The sequence below is a fragment of the Onychomys torridus genome, chromosome 15, assembly GCF_903995425.1.
Source record: "Onychomys torridus chromosome 15, mOncTor1.1, whole genome shotgun sequence".
Lineage (NCBI taxonomy): Eukaryota > Metazoa > Chordata > Mammalia > Rodentia > Cricetidae > Onychomys > Onychomys torridus.
In genome coordinates this window covers 43,737,354-43,759,412 of record NC_050457.1, presented here as the reverse complement: position 1 = coordinate 43,759,412, position 22,059 = coordinate 43,737,354, and the positions used below count along the sequence as shown (strand labels likewise).

Genomic DNA, 22,059 nt, shown 5'->3' with positions numbered 1-22,059 from the left:
TCTCTGGAACTAGAATTACAGACAGCTGTGAGCTGCCATGTGGGTGCTGGGAATTGAACCCAGATCCTCTGGAAGAGCAACCAGTGCTCTTAACTGTGGAGCCATCTCTTCAGCCCCAGTGATTTTTACAATTAAAATATCATACACACGCTATAAAAGACTTGTAAATTCTAGCTTTGTAATCAATTAAAAAGCAATGAAAGGAGCCAAAGGGGCGAAACATTTCACAAGCATGGATGTTCCAATCATACCTTAAGAAAGAGCTTTGCACAATCAATGTGGGCAGTCATCTGCCACTACCATGTAAACATTCCGAGAAGGGGTCTACTGAAAACTGGGTTCTAATTCTTTGTCTATCAGGGTGTTTCTGTGTCTGAGTTTTCCCTAACAACCTTTCCATTCCTGTAGGTTGTTAAAATATTCATTTTAGCTTGTACATTTCACCAGTGTCTATGAAAGTAGCCACTGTCTTGAGAGAGAGAGAGAGAGAGAGAGAGAGAGAGAGAGAGAGAGAGAGAGAGAGAGAGAGAGAGAGAGAACTGGGTACAGAGGAGTGATAATCCTGTAGCTGGAAACTAATGAGAAGTGTGGGTAGGAAAGTTCTAGAGTGTTGGGAAATGGCTTCTTGGAAATATATTAAGTGTGGTGCCCCACAGAAGATCCTTCAGGGTATCTAGGGCAAACAGAAGACAGCCTGTACTTCATGGGTAGGTCAAGGGTTATTCCCACTTTGAGCTGTTAGCTTTGAATGCTCTGATGCTTTTAATCTGTACACAGACAATCAATGCTTCGTGGATGACAGAGGATAAGAAAACCCAAAGTCCAACAGCAAAGCCAATAGATGAATGTATTTACTGTGCTCTGGACATACTCTGTGAAGAAATCCATTCAGCTCTTCTTTAAAAGAAAAATGTCGGTGCTTGGCATGGAGTGGGCTCACACAGCAGGATGCTTGCCTACTACACACCATGACATAAAATGTGATTAGAAGTCTAAACAGAATGAAATGAGTCCTTGCCTTTGTTCACAGCTGATTCAAGTCAATGCTCTGTTCTCCAGCCTCATCTGGGAGAGGATCTTACACAGTGCGGGTTAGCTCAACATCCAGATTGCCATCAGCTTCACCTAGTCAGAAGCTATTGTTTTGAAATACAACATTGGTTATGATGTCACTTAGGACTGCACAGTTAAAAGCAGATCATTTTCCTTACATAGCACACAGGAAGCTATGTCCTTTGGGACCTTGTAATTTTCTGTTAAGATTATCCCACACTGGATGAAAGATGTATTTCATTTGCTTTCCAGGCCAGGATTCTTCACAGAGCCCTTCAGTTCACCTGAGGCAGACTTCCGTACAGGCTTCTGCCCTTTGGTCACTGCTACATGCCCAGGAGCGAGCTGGTCCTCAGAAATGCCACTTTGCACTTGCTTGCTATCTGGAGAGAAATGGAAACAAATATATGATCGCAGCAAATATTACGGCTGCAATATATTCAGAAAATTAGCTCTTTCAGGGTTCTAAGAACACAGAGAACTGCATTACATTGTAAGATAAAGAATGAAAGCAATTTTATCAGTTGTATGAGGACACCTACCAGGAAACTTCTACATGGTGAAAGCAACAGGTGGTGTGAAGTTTTGAGATCAACAGCGTGAGCAGTTGTTTCTTTGGGGGTCGTAGAATGACTTCTGACATTTCACTTTTGACTGATACTTAGTAATCAGGAGGGAAAATTTATCCCGAAGATTGAAGATATAGTAAATGCTATCACAATTCAGAATTTGGTGTCTCTTTTAATGATATTTATATCACATGGAGAGTGAAATGATAACACAATACATAAACATTAGTAATTAGAAAAATAAGTGTATTGATATTAAAGATGTGGCTCGGTGGAAGAGTGCTCAGCTCACTTTCATGAGGCTTGTGTTAGATTCCACCACTGCAAACAAAAGTTAATTAATACAGTGGATAAATGCATCTATATAAACCCAACGCAAAGAAATTCTTTTTTTGTTCAGAGTCTTTAAGGATTAAGTGATAAAACAGGAATTTGAAATGCCTGCCTTTACAGGTGTGAATAAATTTCAAGTGAAGGGGTAAGGCTCACACCACATTATTTTTATCTTCAAAAATACAGGCATCCTACTTTAGATGTTCCATTTTAAGAAAGAGCCTATTGGACTTTCCAGCTCACCACCACGTCTGGTGACTTCATCTCTGATATTCAGGTACATTGTTACTTCTATTTTGGACACTGGAAATCCTCTTCTTTCATAGCATTGCCGCTCAAAATTAATCAGATATTTGCCATGTCATATGTCCTTGAAAGTGAAGCTGTCTTTAATGCGTGAGCTGGTTGAAGGGCTAAAATTACCCTTTTTTTTCTTTAAGCACATGAAAGCCTTTCTTCTGCTGATCACTTGACTACTCTCAGTACACCACAGCTTCCATCTCATAGGCTTTCAAGCACAGAATACATTCTTGAGCAACAGCAAATGCTGGAAGATGAAACTGAGATACATGGATAAGAGTAAACTTGCTTGAATGATTACAACACAACATTCTGAGAATTCAGTGAGCACATAGTCTATTAGCTAATTGCTCCATTGGCTTAAGAGCAATGCACATTGACTAAACCCCCAAGAGGAGGATGTTGGATATGCTTTCAAGTGGACAGTGGGTATCATGATCAAATCCACACAATGGCTAGCACAGAGGATAAAGACAATGGCTATAGATCTAAAATGTTAGCAATCAAATCCTGATTGTCATATGCTCACTGTATAAACACAAATGTTCAGTTTTATGAGGATAATGCCTGCACCTGCCTCATATGCTGGTCATGAAGCAGAGACATTGTGTGTACCTGTGTATAAAATATCTGATGCATAGTTAAATATGCTACATAACATTTGGCTGTATTTTTATTATTAGCAAATAATAAATCTAAAAAAATTATGCTTGAACAAAATGAGAAAAGAAGAATATACATTTATGAGGCAGTGCTATCAAAAGGCAAAAGATGACACCACCCTTATAGTCAGAAGAATACTGGCACTCTGGGAATAATTTCCTACAGGAACCAGAGCAAACATCCAGAAATCCTCTTTGGATACCCCAGATGAACTGTAGTGTGCAGTGCCCCCCATCAGAGCAGGTGCTTCTGCCTCCTTCTGCCTATGAGCAGCCCCAAGCACAAAGCTGCTGTGTGGATCCAAGTGGGGGACAAGAAGCATGAATATCCAATGGAGCACTGTGAGTGTTGCAGAAATATACACAAGAGAGCATCCCCAGGGAGTTTCAGACACACCGAGGGACATGGGAGCAGCGATCATACATGAGCTCATAGATATTTATTTACCAAGGGTCACTACTAGAAATAGTTGGATCCAGATTCTTATATAAATTATTTGCACGCAGAGCAATAAACCCTTAGAAGATTGGGGTGCCTAAAGATCAACATCACCGATTTTTTAAAAGTATCTTTCATTGTTTTATTTGATAGCCACTAACTTTCACATTTTATTTTACTCTTGTTCTCTGAGGTATTGATAATTCTTACTAGAATTAGGTACAATTATAAAAATGGCTTGAAGACTGTTAAATATATTCTAAAAGTGAGCACAGAACTATTCCTTATGGTAATATTTTATTTGTGCTGAAATGTGATTTTATTTGTATGTTTATAAATAAACTTGCCTGGGGGTCAGAGCTAATAGCAAGCCATTTAGCAGAAGTCTTGCAGTGTTAGCACATGCCCTTAATCCAATCACATGGCAGGCAAAGTCTCTGTGTGTTCAAGGATACAGCAAGCATGGAGACACAAGCCTTTAATCCCAGTACCAACCACAGATACCTGGAGGTCTGTATAGACAGGCAGTGATGAGGAAGTCATGTGGTTGAGTTTAGAACCAATGAGAAGGCAGAACAGAAAGTCAATAAAAAGACACACAGGAGAAGGTCTCTCTCTGAGGGGAAGGACAGCAGCAACTGGTAAGCTAAAGGCTATTGGCTAGTGCTCTGACTTCTTGGGCTTTTAACTCTTTATTTGGCTCTGTGTTTCTTATTTGATAAGACCATTCAAAATTACATCTACAATTCCTGGTCTCCCATTCTCATTGGAAATGCGTTCCACTTCCATCAAGAAGTCAAGAAGTGGCAGCTATCCTTTGCCACCACTCCCACCATTTTGAAGCTAGACTGGTCTTTGTGTATGCCTTGATTAGTAGAATAAGACAAATACAGCACTGTGTAATTCCTAAGGCTGCATCATAATTAGCAATGACTTCTATCTAGCTCTGCCTCTGCATGTGTCTATATTACCCCTTACCATGTTATAGGGAAGCCTGAAACACCTAAAAAAGACTCTCTCTCTCTCTCTCTCTCTCTCTCTCTCTCTCTCTCTCTCTCTCTCTCTCTCTCTCTCTCACACACACACACACACACACACACACACACACACACACACACTATAGTCAACAGCTACAATTTCAGGCTCAGTTGATAACCACTGTCAACTGCCAGGCTTGTATGAGGAAACCTGTGGGAGAGCCCATTTATACCAAGTGTAATCATCTCTGTCAGGCCTAGCTCAAACGGCAGGTTCATGAGCAAAAAATGCTCTGAACACTTAGTTTTGAGATTCTTTCCTATGCTGCATAAACACTGAACAGATATCAAGCATTTGATTGACTGGAAATCTGCAACCAAATCAATTTATAGTAGAAACAGTATTTGTCTTCTGATGCTCTAAGCTTAGCAATCTTTCTACTTGGTCCCTTTAGAATTTAATATGTATGTCACTCATTGATACTTGATATTGATGTGGTATATGGAGACTGATTATTTTATTTGTAGGCATTTATTTTCTATTTCTTCAATTCTATTATTTCTTTGAGGGGAGAAACTATTACTCCCTGCCTTATGTTGTCTGGATCAATGTTTTAAATTTATAGCAGATCTTCCCCGGTTCCCTGCCATAGACATCTATAGCTGACCCATACACCATCTAATTTACCTATTTATTGTCTACTGAATAGCTCATCATAGTATAAGCTTCATCAGCACAGGAATTTTGGAATGTTCATTGATGTAATTTTATAAACCAGAATAGTGGTTGGTAAATATTAGACACTCAGTATAGTTATAATAAATAAATCACTGGACTTTTCTTTATTGAAAAGTCATTCTCAAATGCATGGCCTCTTTTTTTCACTAGATGTTACATACCCTAAATACGTAAGTACTAACTGCCCAGTTTGTATCATTTTCTTGTCTGTATGTTTTCAGGGTTGACCATTTGGTATGAGATGCTGTGTGCTCTTCACCTGCTCTCAGCATTTCTTAGTTCTTTGTGTAGGGTTGACTTGGGCTTTGCTCTCTCCACTTTAGCATCTCTATTATTGCTGTTTGTGTGTAGCTCATGCTTAGGAAGCATAAACAAGAGTTGATGGGTGTAGCTTCTGTCATTCCTGGGAGACATAACCCCACAGAAAACTTCTGTTCCTTTAGCTCTTACAATCTTTCTGCCCCCTTTTCTGAAATGATCTTTGAGCCTTAGATGTGAGAACTGAAAGCTCCATAACTCTGCATTTTGATTGGCAGTGGTTTTCTATAATGGTCTCTGTAGTTGCAAAGGCAAGTTTCCTTGATGAGGAGTGAGAACCACACTTATTCGTTAACGTGAGGATGAATATTTAGAATGTAGCTAAGTATTACAATGGCTTTGTAAGGGATGGCTGTACGTCCCCCTCCAAGATCCACAACTTCACCAGCCCTGGGTACTCAGCTCAAGCTCATAACCAGGCATGATTTCTTTCCTGCTGAGTGGGTCCTAAATCCAATCAGACAGCTATTGATTACCATAAAGTATACCGTGCCACTACTGGACCCTTAATGCCGTGCTGGTCATTGTGGTCCATCGTTAAATATAGCTGGGTAGCACTGTTGATTGCTCGCCTCCTTGGAAGCTTGTGCGTCACTTTCTGGGACATGAAAGAGAGTGAGTGATCAGGGAGGGAGGAAGCCTTTGGGTCAGTTCCAGGTCAGAAGCCTCTGAGCCCTCTGTCTGAAGTGCATGGTGTCTTCAGCAATAGGGACTGACCTTCCATCTCCTGGACCAACCAAAAGCAATACAAACAGTCTGTAATGTTTTGGGAGTCTCTTGGATAATCCTGACCAATAACTCAAAACAGGGCTCCTCAGACCTTGCTATTGGGATTTTGGTTAGAGGTCTTTAGCTTATAGAAGGAGCATTGTCAGCCCATATAGAAAAGTTTCATTTAAACCGTACATATATGTTTATAGATCAATTTACTTATATTGTAGATATTTTAGGTAGAGACTTTCTCAGACATCTTTACAGTTGTTTTACCTTCCTCCACCCTTCTTCTGTATTTATCTTCCTGTTCCCTCCACCCTGTTTTCTAAAAAACTCTTTTTAAAGTATTTACTAGCTATTGGCATTTCTTCTTTTGAGAATTTCCTGTTTAGATCCATAACCCGTCTTTTAACTGTGTTGTTTTCTACAAGTTCAGTTTATTTTACTTCTTTGTATGTTATATATAATAATCCTGTGTTAGTGTTTCTAGCAAATATTTTCTCCCATTCTGTTAGTTGCCACCTTTCTAGTTGACATTTTCCTTTTCTATATAGGAACTTGAGTTTCATGAGGTCCTGTTTATTGATGGCTGGCTTTATCTCAGAAAGTCCTGGCTATCACTGAACTGTGCTTCCACTTTTTTTCCTAGCAGTTTTTAGGTTATCATATCTTATATAGAGGTCTTTGATCTACTTGTAGTTGATTTTTGTATAAGGCAAGAGATAAGGATCTAGTTTCCTGTTTCTGCACGTTTAAGTCCATGCTTCCAAACACCATTCGTTGATGTTTTTTTCTCAAGTATATCTTTTGACATCTTTACCAAGATAATGCAGTTGTAGTTTGGTGGACTTACTTTTGAGTCTTCTGTTCTAGTTCATTGATTTATAGGTCTGTTTTTAGTGCTAGTACCTCGCTGTTTTTATTACCCTGGCTCTGCAGTATAATTGGAATCAGGTGTGGTACTACTTCCCACTGCACTCCTTTTATTCAGGGTTGTTTCGTCTGTCCTTGACCTTTAGCGATTCTACACACAGACTTATGATTTTTAAAATGTCTGCACAGAAAGATCCTGGTACTTTGATTGGGATTGCATTGAATATCTACATTGCTTTTGGTAGGACATTCGTTTTCACGATATTAATTCTTCCTATCTTTTCCTCTTCTGCGGATGTGCCTGTTAACATGCTGATCTAGGGGAAATTTTAAAGTGTAGACAGGGAGTTGGAATGCTCAGACCTCTTACCTCTCAGAATTGGGAGCCAGGGAGAATAGAGAAGTTTAGGCTGAGTTTTCGGGTTCTGGTCATTCCATAAGCTAACAAGACTAGGAAAGTTTGGCCTGAGTTTTCATGGTCTAGAAATCCCCTCACCAGTTGGCACTGGGAGCCAGGAGGTGGGAGAGAGGCAGCAGTATTGGATCTGACACTAGTTCTCAAGCATTCTTTAACTGAAGTTCATAAACAAAATATAATTTGATAATTATTTTAATTGTGAAATGAAAATAATTTGATGATTGATGATTATTCAGGACACTGCTGAGCAGGAATGGCTACTTAGTTCACAAGTTCCAATACAAAATTTAAAAGCAAAGTGCTTTTTTAAAATCTAAGGCTTTAAGACAATGACAATGAGCATTAAAATAAGCACAGAGCCCTCTTCAAGCCTAGGTTCTGCGCAAACATGGAGGCCCATACCATGAGCCATCTGTTTCTGTTTGCAACTCATTTTATTCAGTCTAGAATTTTATTTGACATTTACCAAAGGAAACACTCAGCAAAAGGGATAAATACAGATGTGATAAAAAAGCTAATTATCCTCTCCCATGGTACCACCTAACAAAATATTATTGAGACTTACATTATAATTTTAAAAGCAGTGTGTTCATCAAAGAGTAAGAACTTACCAGGAAAAAAAACATTGCTCATATCTACCTGATGAAGTATATATTTGTCGGCAAATGTCAAGAAATAAATGTAAAGTTTTGGGTCAGGGGAAAGAAAAAAAGTGTGTTAACTCCATATTCACAGCTATCAGTTAGAAAAATGCTAGTTAAAATATGTGGACACATTTCATAAATGATACAGAATTTTACTTATCTTTAGGTGCCTCCTCTAAAGAAAGAAGCAATCCTTGTTTTCCCTTATATGCAAACAAGACTAGAATACAGTTTTTTACTAAAGAAGAAAGAATGTTTGGGAAATAGAAATATGTAAGACAAGATTTATAACCATAAGAAGACATTCTGTAAGACAGTGCTTCATGATAATCAGAGTTTCTTAATTAATCATGGGCATTTTACTTTTTAATTGGATTCAATTAATTGTATGAAACAGACAGGAAATAAGTTATTTTTTGAGTTCTTACATTTGTTTTCATTCTAATTAGCTTATTTTGTGGTTAGTCCTCCAATAAATAATTTATTTCCTACCACTCAAGGCTTACATTTCTTCTTTTTAAAAATACAAAGGTTTAGTTAGTTGAGTTCTGAAAGCTCACCAAGCTCTAATTAGATTCTGAGTTACTTACTACTAACACACTACCTGTGAATTCTTTAATGGGAGGCTTCAAGATATACAGGGTAAACCACAGCTCCTGATCACACAGCTAATCATCGTGAAGTTCGGAAAGAAGAAAGTCAGATAATAATCGTAACACAAGACCAACACCAGGTTCTAAATCTTTAATTCTAAAATCCACCAAAAACATGGTACTAACAAACCACAAAATCTCTCCAGGTTTGAATACATGATAAAACTGATGAATTGAAACATATTCCACAAGTTAATCCCCTTAAGAATTAGAGGTACATGCCAAGAGCTTGAATAAGTGATTTGTGCTAGTATATAATGAGAGTCTGGTTCTTCTGTTACCATGACACCCAAATAATGCCCAGAGCCAAACTTACCTTCCAAGCCAGCATCCTTGCTATCAGGACTTATTGATTGATGCACAGGGTGGACACAGTGTCAGATCACACTTACCTCCCTCAGTGACTATTGCAGTAACATGGCTATAAGACAAAATTCTAACTTCCTTAATTCATGTGTTTCTTATCTTTGCATTGACTTTTATCTCACATATTTTGTTCAGTATCAAGGTTATAGTGCTATAATTTATCTTTTAATAAAACAACAAAACTCAGAATGATTAAAAAGCAAGAGATTTAAATAGGGGCATGAAATACAGCCAACCCAGCTTAAACTGAGTTAGTGTGGCTTTAATGTGATTTACAAAGGTCTCCAGTGTGGCGCTTGTACCCAATTTCCTAGACAGTCTAAAATGAGACTTTAAATAAAGTGCCCAAGGAGAGACCATGAGTTGGTGGCTGGCCTAGCAAGACCTGTGAGCAGAAAGGTAAGCAATATCTTAACTTCAAAATAATCCAGAGCATACATTTCATAATAAAAATATGAAACTCCACAAAAGAGTTGCCAAATGATCCATCTTTACTACTGAGTAGAAATCCCAAAGAGTCAAAATCAGTTTAGTATAGAGATCATAGCCATGGTTACTGCAGCACTGTAGACAATAGTTAACTTAAGGAATCAAACTAAATGATAGTCAAAAGATAAGTGGATAAAAAAAATGGGGTTTTATTCTGATACAAAAATAGATGAAATTATATTATTTGCAAGGAAATGGAATTTACTGGAATTATCATCACATAAGTGAAGTGGCCAGACAGATAAACATGTACCACAAAATGTGAAATTTGGAGAGGAAAAAAGAGACATGTGAATAAAAGAAAAACTATAATGGAAGGGATAATGGGAAGGAAGATAGAACATTAGGGTGGCAAAGAGAGGAGCAGATGTAATAAAAATACATTATTTGCAGGTGTAAAATGTTGCAATGGAACTTGTTACTTTGTCAAATAAAATACACCAGTTAAGCATTTGGACTTAAGATTTAAAATAGCACTCCTATAGTGATTGGTTTCTGAAATATTATAATTCTGATGCCAAGGGTTGGGATAACAAGAAAGTAGGTCTTGGGGAGGAAATTTGCAAGCAGGTGGCTTGTGGGGAATCTTTTCAGGAAGCATAACCATGTATTTGTGAGGGAAGAAGGATCAGGAAGCAAGAGAAATTGAACCACTAGAACTGAGCTGTTTGCTTGATATCTGCTGACAGTGGATTGGATTTTTGGTAGTATCTACAATTTCTTGATCATCTAAGACTAAAGAGAAATATGTTGACCTCTTGATTATCTGATTGTGTTCTTGATATAATAAAAACTGGAACGATAAATTCTAAAATTATTTTCTATTAGATTATACCAAAGTAGAGACTCTATTGGATTAGACTTTTTAGTTGTCAGAGTCTTTCATAATGTAAACAAGTTACTCATCAAGAGACCTTAAGCAGTAGATGAAATCTAGCTAAGTCTTACTGTGATTCAATGTATGTCTGCACTGCAGACTAACTTTCTCCATGCAATAATTACAATTGAGGTCAATTTTCTGTCTTTTAAATTTTTTTTAAGTTTTAATTAAAATATAATTATACCATTCCTCCCTTCAACACTTCCCATGTCCCCTCTCTCCCACCCTTCCTATGTTCAACCCCTTATTTCATTATTTCCTCTTAGATTCATGGTTGTGTATATATATATATATATATATATATATATATATATATATATATATATATATATATATATATATATATATATATGCAACCTACCTAGTCCATTTACTGCTGCTTGTTGTGTATACAATTTCAGGTTTGATCACTTGGTAGGATGACCAACTAGGGGTATCATCCCTAGGAAAGACTAATTTTCTCTCTTAATTATTAGTTGTTTGTAATTTTTGTCTATGAATGGGGCTCTGTGAGATTTCACCCTTTCATGTTGTTGTGTCTATGTGGTGCCATTGTCCAGACCTTGTTTAGGCAGCCATACTGTTGGGTATTATGAGTATATCTGCTTTGTCATTTCTAGAAGACACAGTGTCATAGCAGACTTCCTGGCCCTCTGCCTCTTATAGTCTTTCTGCCCCCTGGTCTTTGATGTACCCTGAGCCTTAGATACAGGAGTTGTGTCATAGATGCATACATTAAAGCTTGACACCACACAATCAATTGTTCACTGCATTTTGACCAGTTATGGTTTTCTGTAATGGTCTCCATCTGTTACCAAGAAAAGCTTTAATGACAAGGATCAAGAGCTCCACTTATTTGTGGGCAGAGGGATTGTTGTAGAGAGCAGTTCAGAATAATGCTGGTTTAGTAGAGTGGTGGTGTTAGGTTTTCCTTTAAGAGCCATGACCTTATTAGCCCTCACATTTGGCTACATTTCCAAAAGTAGGCATGATTTCCCTCCTGTTGATTGGGCCATAAGTCCAATTAGAGTTGTCATTTACTGCCAAGATATGAGTGCCACTGTTGCACCTTTAGGTATATCTCACTGTGCTAGTTTTGTTGGTTCATACATACCACAGCAGGGTAGGACTATTGATTGCTTCTCTCCTTTGGAAAATTTCATACCACATTCTGGTTCTATGAAAGTCATATCTAACTTGAATTTTTTGATTCCTATGTCCAAAGAGTGTGGTTTCTTAAGCAATAAGGCCTTACCTTTAACCTCTGAGAGGCAGCCAAAAGCCATGTCAATAGCCAGTATTATTTAGGGACTGTTTTGGACTCTTGTGACCAACAATTCAAAAGGAAGTTTCTCACGCCTAGCACTGGAGTATTTGCATATATACACTTATATGTAACTTCAAGTCATTATAAAATAATAGGATTCAATTTGATGTCTTAAGAGGAGCCAGACTACCAAAGTCATACACAAAGCCAGTTCAAGATGATGAATGGTGTAATGAAAAGTGACCTATGAAAGGTTAAAATCATTTAGGTAAGTAGGACAATATATATTGGAAATTCATACCATATACATTATTAATATAAACATACTCCACATACACTTGAGATTTTGTGAAAGATCAAGACTTCAGGTGTTGAAGTATTTAGATATTTCCCATCTACAAACTATTGCTGGGGTAAAAAATGATGAACTGAATAATTTGTTCAAAACCTTAGAAGTTGACCATTGAACTTTGCTTGGCAAAATGGTCCTTCAAGTTCCTGCTTTGCAAAGGAAACTGCCAGATATTCTTCAGGACACAGAGAGAAATGACTGAGAGACTCTAGACCTGTGGGCTGAAGACAGATGCCCCAACTTTACAGAGGAACTTTGGATGACTGTCCATGCAGCCTGATGTCTCTGTCATTCTACATTTTTATAGGTTGATTATAATGCACTTAGGTAATATTATATCCTTCTGAGGTCTTTGATGTAGTTGAAGACTAGATAGTTACAATTTCCTTAGTTATGATAAAAGATAAGTTAGATATGAAACCTTAGACTCACAAATATAGGATAGATAGGATATCTTCTTTAATTTTGCCAAATACCATTAGATTAGATATTATAAATAGACTAGATATTATAACTATAATTATTGCTTGATAGTTGTTTTGTTATATTTAATTTTACTATGTTAAAATTAAAACCTTCCTTTTTGAAAAAAAAAGAAAGAAAAGGAGAAGTGCTGTGGCTATTACTCTGTATGCTGTAAATATGTTGCTCTGATTGGTTAATAAATAAAGTGCTGATTGGCTAGTAGCCAGGAAGGAATTATAGGCAGGACAAAGAAAAAGGAGAATTTTGGGAACAGGAAGGCTGAGTAAGGAGTCACCAGCCAGACACAGAGGAAACAAGATATGAAGGCAGAACTGAGAAAAGCCATGTGGCTAAACATAAATAAGAATTATGGGTTAATTTAAGTGTAGGATCTAGCAAGAAGTCTGAGCCATTAGGCCAAACAATTTTAATTACTATAAGTGTCTGTGTGTTTATTTGGGTCTGAGCAGCTGCAGGCCCCAGTGGGACTGGAGAAAACTCCAGCTACATTCAGGTATACACTGATGTATTTTCATGTAAGTAGTTCAACTTTTATTGATCAATAATTTTTTTTTCCTAAAAAAACTACACTGGGCTGTATATAGCTTAATTTGTAAACTACTTGCCCCACAAGCATTAGGATCTATGTTTGGATTCCCAGACCTCATGTTAAAACTTGGGTATAATTGTGTTTGCTTGCAATACGAGGGATACAGAAATAGAGATATGCAGAGTAGTGGGACTCACTGGCTCAGTCAGCATGGCCTAAGTGACTAGTCCAGGTCCCAGTAAGAAACCTGTGTCAGACAAAATATGAAAGGTGTAAATCTCCTGAAAAATGACACCAAAGTTGTCCTCTGGTCATTGCATGCAATTGCACATACACAGTCATGCATGCACAGAAACATGAACACACACACACACACACACACACACACACACACACACCTCTGAGAGAGGTAGGACAGAGGGAAAGAAAGGAGGAGGGAGGGGTGGAGGGAGAAACGGAAGAAGAGACAGAGAATTGTGAACTATGGGCATCTTTTTTTCCCTTAAATTCAGGCTGGGCTCAGACTGGAGAAGCAGTATTATCTAATTTGAAATATATAAATATAGAATCCTAAATATTTTGAGACAAAGTAGTATGCAAAGGTGTTTCACCTGATCTAGACATGTGTCTCCTAAGAGTGTGGTGACAGAGAAGACTGAAAGAGGAAGAAAACTGAAGGCCACTGACGAGATGGACAAGTAAAAGTCTTGCGCTTTTGCGTCTTTGTGGGGCATCTCACTTCAGATGGACCACCCCAATGGGAACAAATGGAAATTTGTGTTGTTTTTGTTTTGAGATGGATTATCATCACTTTACCCATGCTAATCTCAGGCTGCTGGGTTCAGGGGTCCTCTTACCTCCATTTCCAGAGTGCTGGAACTTGGGTGCCATTGTGCTCACACATAAAAATATGAGTAAAATGGCTTTTCTTTTAATTGCTTGAAGGCATTCTAGAGATTTGAAAGCACCAAAGACTTAGGACACCATTTCCCCCGAAACAAGTTCAGAGAAGTCAGTGAAGACTATGACTCTGTTCTTAGGGAGGATTTATACATAGAACCAAGAGCTATTCCAAGATCTTGGCAGTCTCAAGATACAGAGAAAAAGAAGGAAGATCAAGTTCTGCTAAGGAGGAGAAGCCCTGAAAAGTATGCCAGATGTTCAGTTGGGTCTCCCAAAAGGCATAGCCCAAGGGATAAATAAAACTGATCAACTTCCTTGAAGGCCAACACCCAAGGACAAGCTCTGCCACTGTCTCTTATTCATTGTTTGAACAACACTGGGCTGCAGCTCATGACGTGGCAGAAAGATGGCTCATTAAGTCACCTGCTTGTTCCATATCTGTGCTTATTACATTAAAGGGATCGGGCTAGGTTAACCTATATTTGGTAGAGTTAAGATTTTCAGCAGATATCAAGAGAAGAAAGGGAGCATTTACAGCATGATTTCCTGTCGTTCATAGCATTGTGCTGCAAGTTTGGCTTTACATGTCTTTAAGCTGATTAGGGAAGCAGAAAACTAGGGACTTCTGCTTGCTCAAGTCTGCATATATCCGAATAAGATGGTCATACTTAGCGAGTAAGAATGCAGACCCTTCAACCAGTTTGAATTACAGATCAACAACAGATCACAACACAGGACTTAAAATTAGGAACACTTCCTTTGGGAAATACTTCCCTTATTACAATCCTCCAGAAGGTTTCATTTTATAAATGAAAGGGTAGTTTTAGAAACAATAAAATAAAAACGAGAAACAATAATAACTGCTCATGTTTATTAAGCACTTTAATGTACATAGGCCAAGCAGCAATGCCAACTTCTTCATATTCATCATTTAAATGCATACCTTCATGAGGCTGGACAGATGGCTCAGGAGTACAGAGTGTGTACTGCTCTTGCAGAAGAACCAGCTTCATGTTGAGTGGCTTATAATTGTCTGTAACTCCAGCTCCTGAAAAATTATTGCCCTGGCCTCCCCAAGCACCCACATTCAAATGCATACCCCCACTCATATACATAATTAAAAATAAAATAAATCTTTTAAAAATAGAAAAATGATTTCCCTTGTGATGTTTTCATGGGAATGCCCCCTATAGCTTCAGATGTTTGAATACTTGGTTACCAGTTGGTGACACTGTTTGAGTAAGTTTAGGAAGTGTGTGTGTGACCTTGCTGGAGGAAGTACGTTGCTGGGGACAGGCTTTGAGGTTCAAAAGCCATATGCCATTCCTGCTTTGTTCTCTCTCTCTCTCTTTCCTGTTTCCAGTTCACAATGTGAGCCCAGCCCTCAGCTTTCAGCTTCAGTCACCATGCCTAGCACTATGCTGTCTCTGCAATTTTGGACCCTAACAATCAGGAACCATAAGCTCAGATTAAACCCTTGCCTTTATAAGCTACCATGGTCATGAAGTTTTATCACAGAAGTAGAAAAGTAACTAAGACCTCTCTCAAACATTGTATTACTGTCCAGATGAGGAAGCAATCAGAGAGATTAATATTTTGTAAGAGAAAAATGATTTACTATCTAAAGTAGCTTTCGAAATTACATCATATACCAATAGTGATACACACACACACACACACACACACACACACACACACACACACACACACATTGGTTTTTCAAGACAGGATTTCTCTGTGTAACCTTGGCTGTCCTGGAACTCACTATGTAGACCAGTCTGGCCTTGAACTTAGAGATCTACCTGCCTCTGCCTTCCAAGTGCTGTGTGCCACCACTACTGCCCTGCTGATATAACAAAATTTTGTTAAATCAGATAAAAGCTGTTAAACCCGTCTGTATTTCTTATCATGCAAAGCAATATTTGCAATTAGGATAGATTTTGAAGACCAAACAATGTAAAGGTATTGCAGGGCATGTGATGCAATTAATTGGTAAAGCAACTGACTAGCATGTACGAGTCTTCAACTTCAATCCCCTATGCCATAAGAGCAAACAAAACTTAAAAATATTTAGTTATTGCAAATGATAAGTCATCTTCAGGGCTGAGTCTAAAAATGAGCAAACCAACAACCATTTTGGGAAAATTATTTGAAGGGTTTAAAAACTACCTTTCATGGCTTTTTAAAAATTCAAATTCTGGCTGGCCAGTGGTGGCACATGCCTTTGATCCCAGCACTCAGAAGGCAGAGCCAGGCAGATCTCTGTGAGTTGGAGGCCAGCCTGGGCTACAGAGTGAGATCCAGAACAGGCACCAAAACTACACAGAGAAACCCTGTCTCAAACCCTCCTCCCCCCAAAAAAAGAAAGAATGGAAGGAAGGAAGGGAGGGAGAGAGAGAGAGAGAGAGAGAGAGAGAGAGAGAGAGAGAAAGCAAAAAGAAAGAAAGAAAGAAAGAAAGAAAGAAAGAAAGGAAGGAAGGAAGGAAGGAAGGAAGGAAGGAAGGAAGAAAGGAAGAAAGAAAGAAAGAAAGATTTATTCAAATTCTGGTAAATAAATATAAAATAATTTTTGGAAATGCATTGGGAAAAAGAGTTATTGTAACTAACAATTTGATTAAAAATTCAGTTATCTTTCAGTTCTCTGACTTCTCAGCATTTTCTTAATGACTCACTTTGTTGAGGTCATTGCTCAAAGCAATAGATTTTGTAGTGAAGACATATCAGGATTTAACTGAGGTTCAAATTGGTAGTGTCCTTTAGTTTTTATGAATAGTGCATCTGATTTTCCTGGGAACTTGAGAACATAGCTACTAAGTAGGACATATGGGACACCTATGAACAGACTTTTTCATCAGTATCCAAGTTATTTAATTTAATGATCAGGGAGAATGTTCTGAAAAATACCATTCTAGGGAACACTCAAAGAACATCTTTCTTAAAATAGGGAGGGGGGAGATGTACCCAAAAATGTCTTCATTTTAATTAGAGGAACAGAGAAATGGTGATTTTTGTTTGCTAAAGCCCATATTTAGAAGAAATGCACTGTCAAATTTATTAAATAAAAGTGCTAAATTCAGTTAAATTGAATTTTAAATCAGTAACAGAGTAAAATTTACTGCTCAGATGTCTCATGCAGGGAGATGCCTTCAGAAAAAAATTTTTTTTTCTTTAACAGAAATTCAAATACTGAGTATCCAGTATTTCATCTGAAAGATCTATTACAGAGAAGGGAATTGGGCAATTCCATGCGCTTCAAGGTTGGGTTCATGTTTGCTTGGGTTACTTGGAATTTAATCTTTTTGAAATTAAAACATAGTTACATCACTTTGCCTGTCCCTGCTCCATCTCCAACCAAGCCCCCTCCTTTCAAGACCTCCCATACATCTTTCACCCACTCCCTCTTAAATTGATGATCTCTTTTTATACTATGAGATGTATATCACATATATATTCATCAATCTGTAAATACAGCATGCTGAGTCCATTCATTGTGGCTTGTGTGTACAGGATTTCAGGGCTACTTTGTATGGGATAATTAGAGGACCAATCCCTGAGAGAGTTGTTTAAATCTCTCCCTCTCCTTGCAGTCATTAGTTGCCTGTAGCTCTTAGTCTAGGGGTGGTATGCAGTGAGAATTCTCCTTCTGCATTAATATGTCTATGGACATTAATACTGTTCAGGCCTTATTTAGGCAGCAATATTGTTATAAAAAAAATCCCAAAATAAAATAAGAAAATACCCAAACCAAAAACAAATCCATTATATTACTGCAGACGAGTTTTAGGCACCAGCTTCTGGGAGAGTGCAGTTCAGAGTGTGAAAGGTCACTGAAATAGAACCCATCAGCTGTCTCCAGAACTTGCGGGATGGTCTGTTTCCGGAACCAGTCCTTGCTGCCGCCCTTCTCATCGTGAGCAATGCCAAAATGAGTTCCTGATAAAGAAAATGGGGTGTGTTACAAATAGTAAATTTGATAGAGACTTATTTTCTGGGTTAAAATTTAAAAATACTACCTAATTTTTATATCAAACTTTTAGTCAATTGCATTACCGATTAATAGCTGTAAATTCACAATTAAAGGGGGGTTATCCTAGCAGATATCTGGGATTCCTTTTGATCTATTGACATGGAACTGAGAGAAAACTTACTCTTGTCTTGATCTATTGACATGGAACTGAGAGAAAACTTACTCTTGTCTTTGGAAACATGGTCATGATTTGTTCTGGTCTGTGGATTAGATATAGCAGAGGGATATTGGCTAACCATGAGAATCCAGTGCACTGGAGAACTGAAGTAGAGCAGAAAAGTCTGCAGGCTAAAAATACCACCCCAGCCCAACCCTTACCAATTGCCAAAAGCTTCACACACATTGAAGCATACTTTAAAGTGATCAAAACAATTGTTTATTAGAAGCAGGTGCCTTCTGGCTATCACTCTTCTTACTGTATTTCTATAAGCCAGTTCCTGGGGAGATGTTAACAGAAATATATTCATCCCAGAAAGGGCATCAGTGAAAGACCAACCTGATAAGTCCGAATTCCAACTTGGAAAACTGATGAGTTTACTGGCATTATTTACAGAAACGTGGAGGACACAAAGGCAGCTGCGTCACTGAAGACCCCCACTGCAGCCTGGGTAGTGACTACGGAAACCTGCATCCTGGAATTCTTTACATAACTTGCGGGCAGTTAGAAAGGTCGGAGGATTTCCTCTCCCCAACAGTCATTGCTTATTGTGTAAACTTAGGAAGGACAATTAGGAATCTTGTATGTTTCAGGAATTTCCTGAGCTTTGTAAGAACTTCCTGAGACTTGTTTATATATGTATACATATATATATATAGTTATAAATGTATACAATTATATATGTTTACAATTTTAATCTACACACACACACACACACACATATATATATATATATATATATATATATATATATATATATATATATATATACACACACACACATATACACACTTTCTGGTTAAACAAAGGTCTGAAACAAATATGGCATGCAAGAGATACTAATGATTTATATGCCAGCACAGACTTGCTATTTACCTCTCAAGCTACTCCCTTGTTTACAACAAAGGAAGACTTATGTCTCAATAGACAAGTATTTCTCGTGGAAACTAGAAGGAATGGAGACACAGATATGTTACTGTTTATGGTTTCACCAGAAGATACAAGATTTCTGTGTTAGAGGAAAGGGATTATTACTCACAGTAGAACAAGCCACACAAACACCAGAATATCTGTGTTAGCTTCCCCGTCCTTATGTCCCATGGAGTCCATGCAGAGGTTTTGCATCACAGCTAAGGAACCTAGAGCTTGAGAGAGCGTCACTGTTTAACAAATGGAAACCAGGGCTAGTCTTTGCCTTGAAATCGCCGTCTAACCCTTCAAGGTTGTTTGCTACAAACACAACTGAAATGAATGTTAAATAAGAAGGGTTGACATGTTGTACTCCTAGAACAGCCACCAAAATAAGGAGGGATATTGAGGATCCACAGTCGTTAAACAGTGACAGTGTGTCCTGACCTGCACCACAAGCTTCAAACTTTCATTCTCAAAAGCAGGATGGATCCAGATTTTGCAACACTTAAAGAACATTACTTATGAGATAGAATATTATGTTATTAGTGTAATGTGTATATACATATACATATACATATATATATATGACATATGAAAACTGATACTGTATAGAACCCCTCTTTCATGTGCTACCTTTTTTTCGGGGTACAAAAGGTTTATTGTTTGTAAAAATAAGTTACAAAACTCAGTCAAGCAACCTCAACACAAGAATAAAGGACTCACTCATTCCAGTGGGCACAAGAAAACAATAGACCCAGGTGGGGGTGGGGCGGCAACTCACAGGGATGCCAGCACACACAAAAGAACATCACGTTGCAGGCCATTCTGTGATGCACTGCTAACAGGTGACAGTTTTGCCTGTAGGGATGGACAGAGGGAAAATGCCCTACAGACATCTGTGTGGTGAGTAGACAGGGCTGATCCGGGAAGGTGCTGGAACTATGAGCAGGACAGTGAATGGACTGGGGTCCCTGCTGGCAGGTGTTGTGCAAGGCTTCCAGAGTTCAGAAGTCTCTCCACGTCTGGACAGAAAGCCATCTTGCAGAAACTTCCCTCAGCGTTGGCACGGGCCTGCAACAACTTTACGCAGCTTCTCAACCAAATCATGAAGGACCTGACCACAATGTCTGGCATCAGGGTAGCTGATAGTGGAGTCAGGCAGTGGTGGTATGGTCTATCACTTTCTGGAATTCATGATAGTTGCATTTGGACCATATGCCAGTTTTACTGTCTTCTATGCAGACGTTCTCATTTTACCTTTTCAATTTGGGCAACTGATGAACTGCTCCCCATGATGATGTGAACAGCTCCACACTGTGACAATCACTTTCAACACCTTTCCCAAGGTCATCAGAAGCATTGCTGAAGTCCCATTGGGTATTGATAAGAGGATGAACATTGCTGGAAACATCATATCAATGTGGCTGATGGCGTCGTTTACAAATTGAGACAGTAGAGCTAAAGTGGTGGGCTGAGCCTTCAGTCAACACTTGGCAGACAGGTCCATCTGTTTTGCAGAGCTCTTCAAGGACTGTTGAATCAAAAGGCCAGATGCTAAGTCTGTGTGGTACTGAGGTTTCTTGGACCATTTGCATGTGGGCAGAAGTTGGCTATAGAGCAGAGTTTGTCCTGCACAGATCCGGGCTCAACAGCCTAGAGTTGTGAATAGAGTAGTTCTCTGATAGCTTGCCTACCAAGCTGCTCAGATGTTCTAGCTCACTGAGGTCCTGGTTGACTGAATGGAAGTTGTCCTAGAAGTGCATGATGAAGGTTTCTTCCAGTCCTCCACTGTCTCCCTGTTGTGTATGCCATCCTTCAAGCTATCTAACACCCTACTCTTATTGGAGCAGAGCACTTCAATGGTACTAGTGGCCTTTGAAAGGCCTTCAGGTTCATGCCGATGCTCAGAACATCAGCCTTGTGGTCTCAGCCACTCAAGCGATATCTTAGATAGTAACTCTACATACTGGGCACTTATCTCATGTCCTACAGTATCCTAAATAGTTTGTGCATATTTTGTTCAGTAACTTATGGTTGAGTGTTATTATTAATATGTTAGAAATGAAACTATGTAATTGAGGCGCTCATGACTTAGAAAATCAAATCAGTTTACTCAGTTAAGAGGTAAGAGACATGGGGGCAGTTGGGGTAGATTCCAGGTCGCTGTGTGCATGACTATGCTCTGCAACACTATGAATTGGGAAGGGTTTGGAGTGGGCAGAGGGGAACAGATAGGGAGAGAGGGCAAGAGAGGAGACAGATGGGAAAGCCATTATAAAGAGGAATTGAGAGAACTGGGAACAGGGTGGATTTGAGGAGCAAAAAGAAGTTGGCAGGATTCACTCTGAAGTTTTAAGCTGTGTGAACGGAGATTGATGGCATCTTTGACAGGCATAAGAACATTCAGTGAGAGAGAGAACACATACAAGAGAGCGAGTGAGCATCTCGGGATGGAAGAGGAGTAGTAGGGTGATCTCAGTATCAGGCATGCCCTACCTGGACCTCCTAATCCCCAACAACCAGAGAGAGCACAGGGCAACCCACGGGCACAGAGGCAGAGGACAGAATCAAATGTTGCAACAGAGGAGAATTGGAAAGGATGAAAAACATCAGGTTTAAATTTCCCCAGTCGTGAGTTTTTAGGGCCTTTTCTTGCAGGAAAACCACTTCAATTGTGTTTACTGATGATTGGTGTGAGGGTGGGGTGTGAATTATATTGGCTCACCACTTCCCAGTGCAAAATTTTATCTCTTGAGCTGAGACACCCGCTTTTCTCCCAAGAAAAAGGCAAAACAACTTAAATCACAAAACATCCAAGAAAAATAAGCCTCTCTTCTATTAGTTCTCTTATTCATTAAAAATCAAGGGAGCCAAGTGTTTTCTGTGTCTTATTTCTGATTTGTTTTATGGTATGTTTAACTTAATTTTGTTCTTAAGTTGTAAAAGAAGCTTGTGACCAGTGGCAGCATTTTGTGAATGTACGGTCACAAAGCCAACTG

At 38.7% G+C, this 22,059-nt stretch overlaps 1 pseudogene; it reads right to left on the bottom strand.

Moving 5' to 3' along the window:
* Positions 1–1,290: 1,290 nt before the first annotated feature.
* LOC118596173 lies at positions 1,291–21,549 on the bottom strand (annotated as a pseudogene).
* Positions 21,550–22,059: the final 510 nt, after the last annotated feature.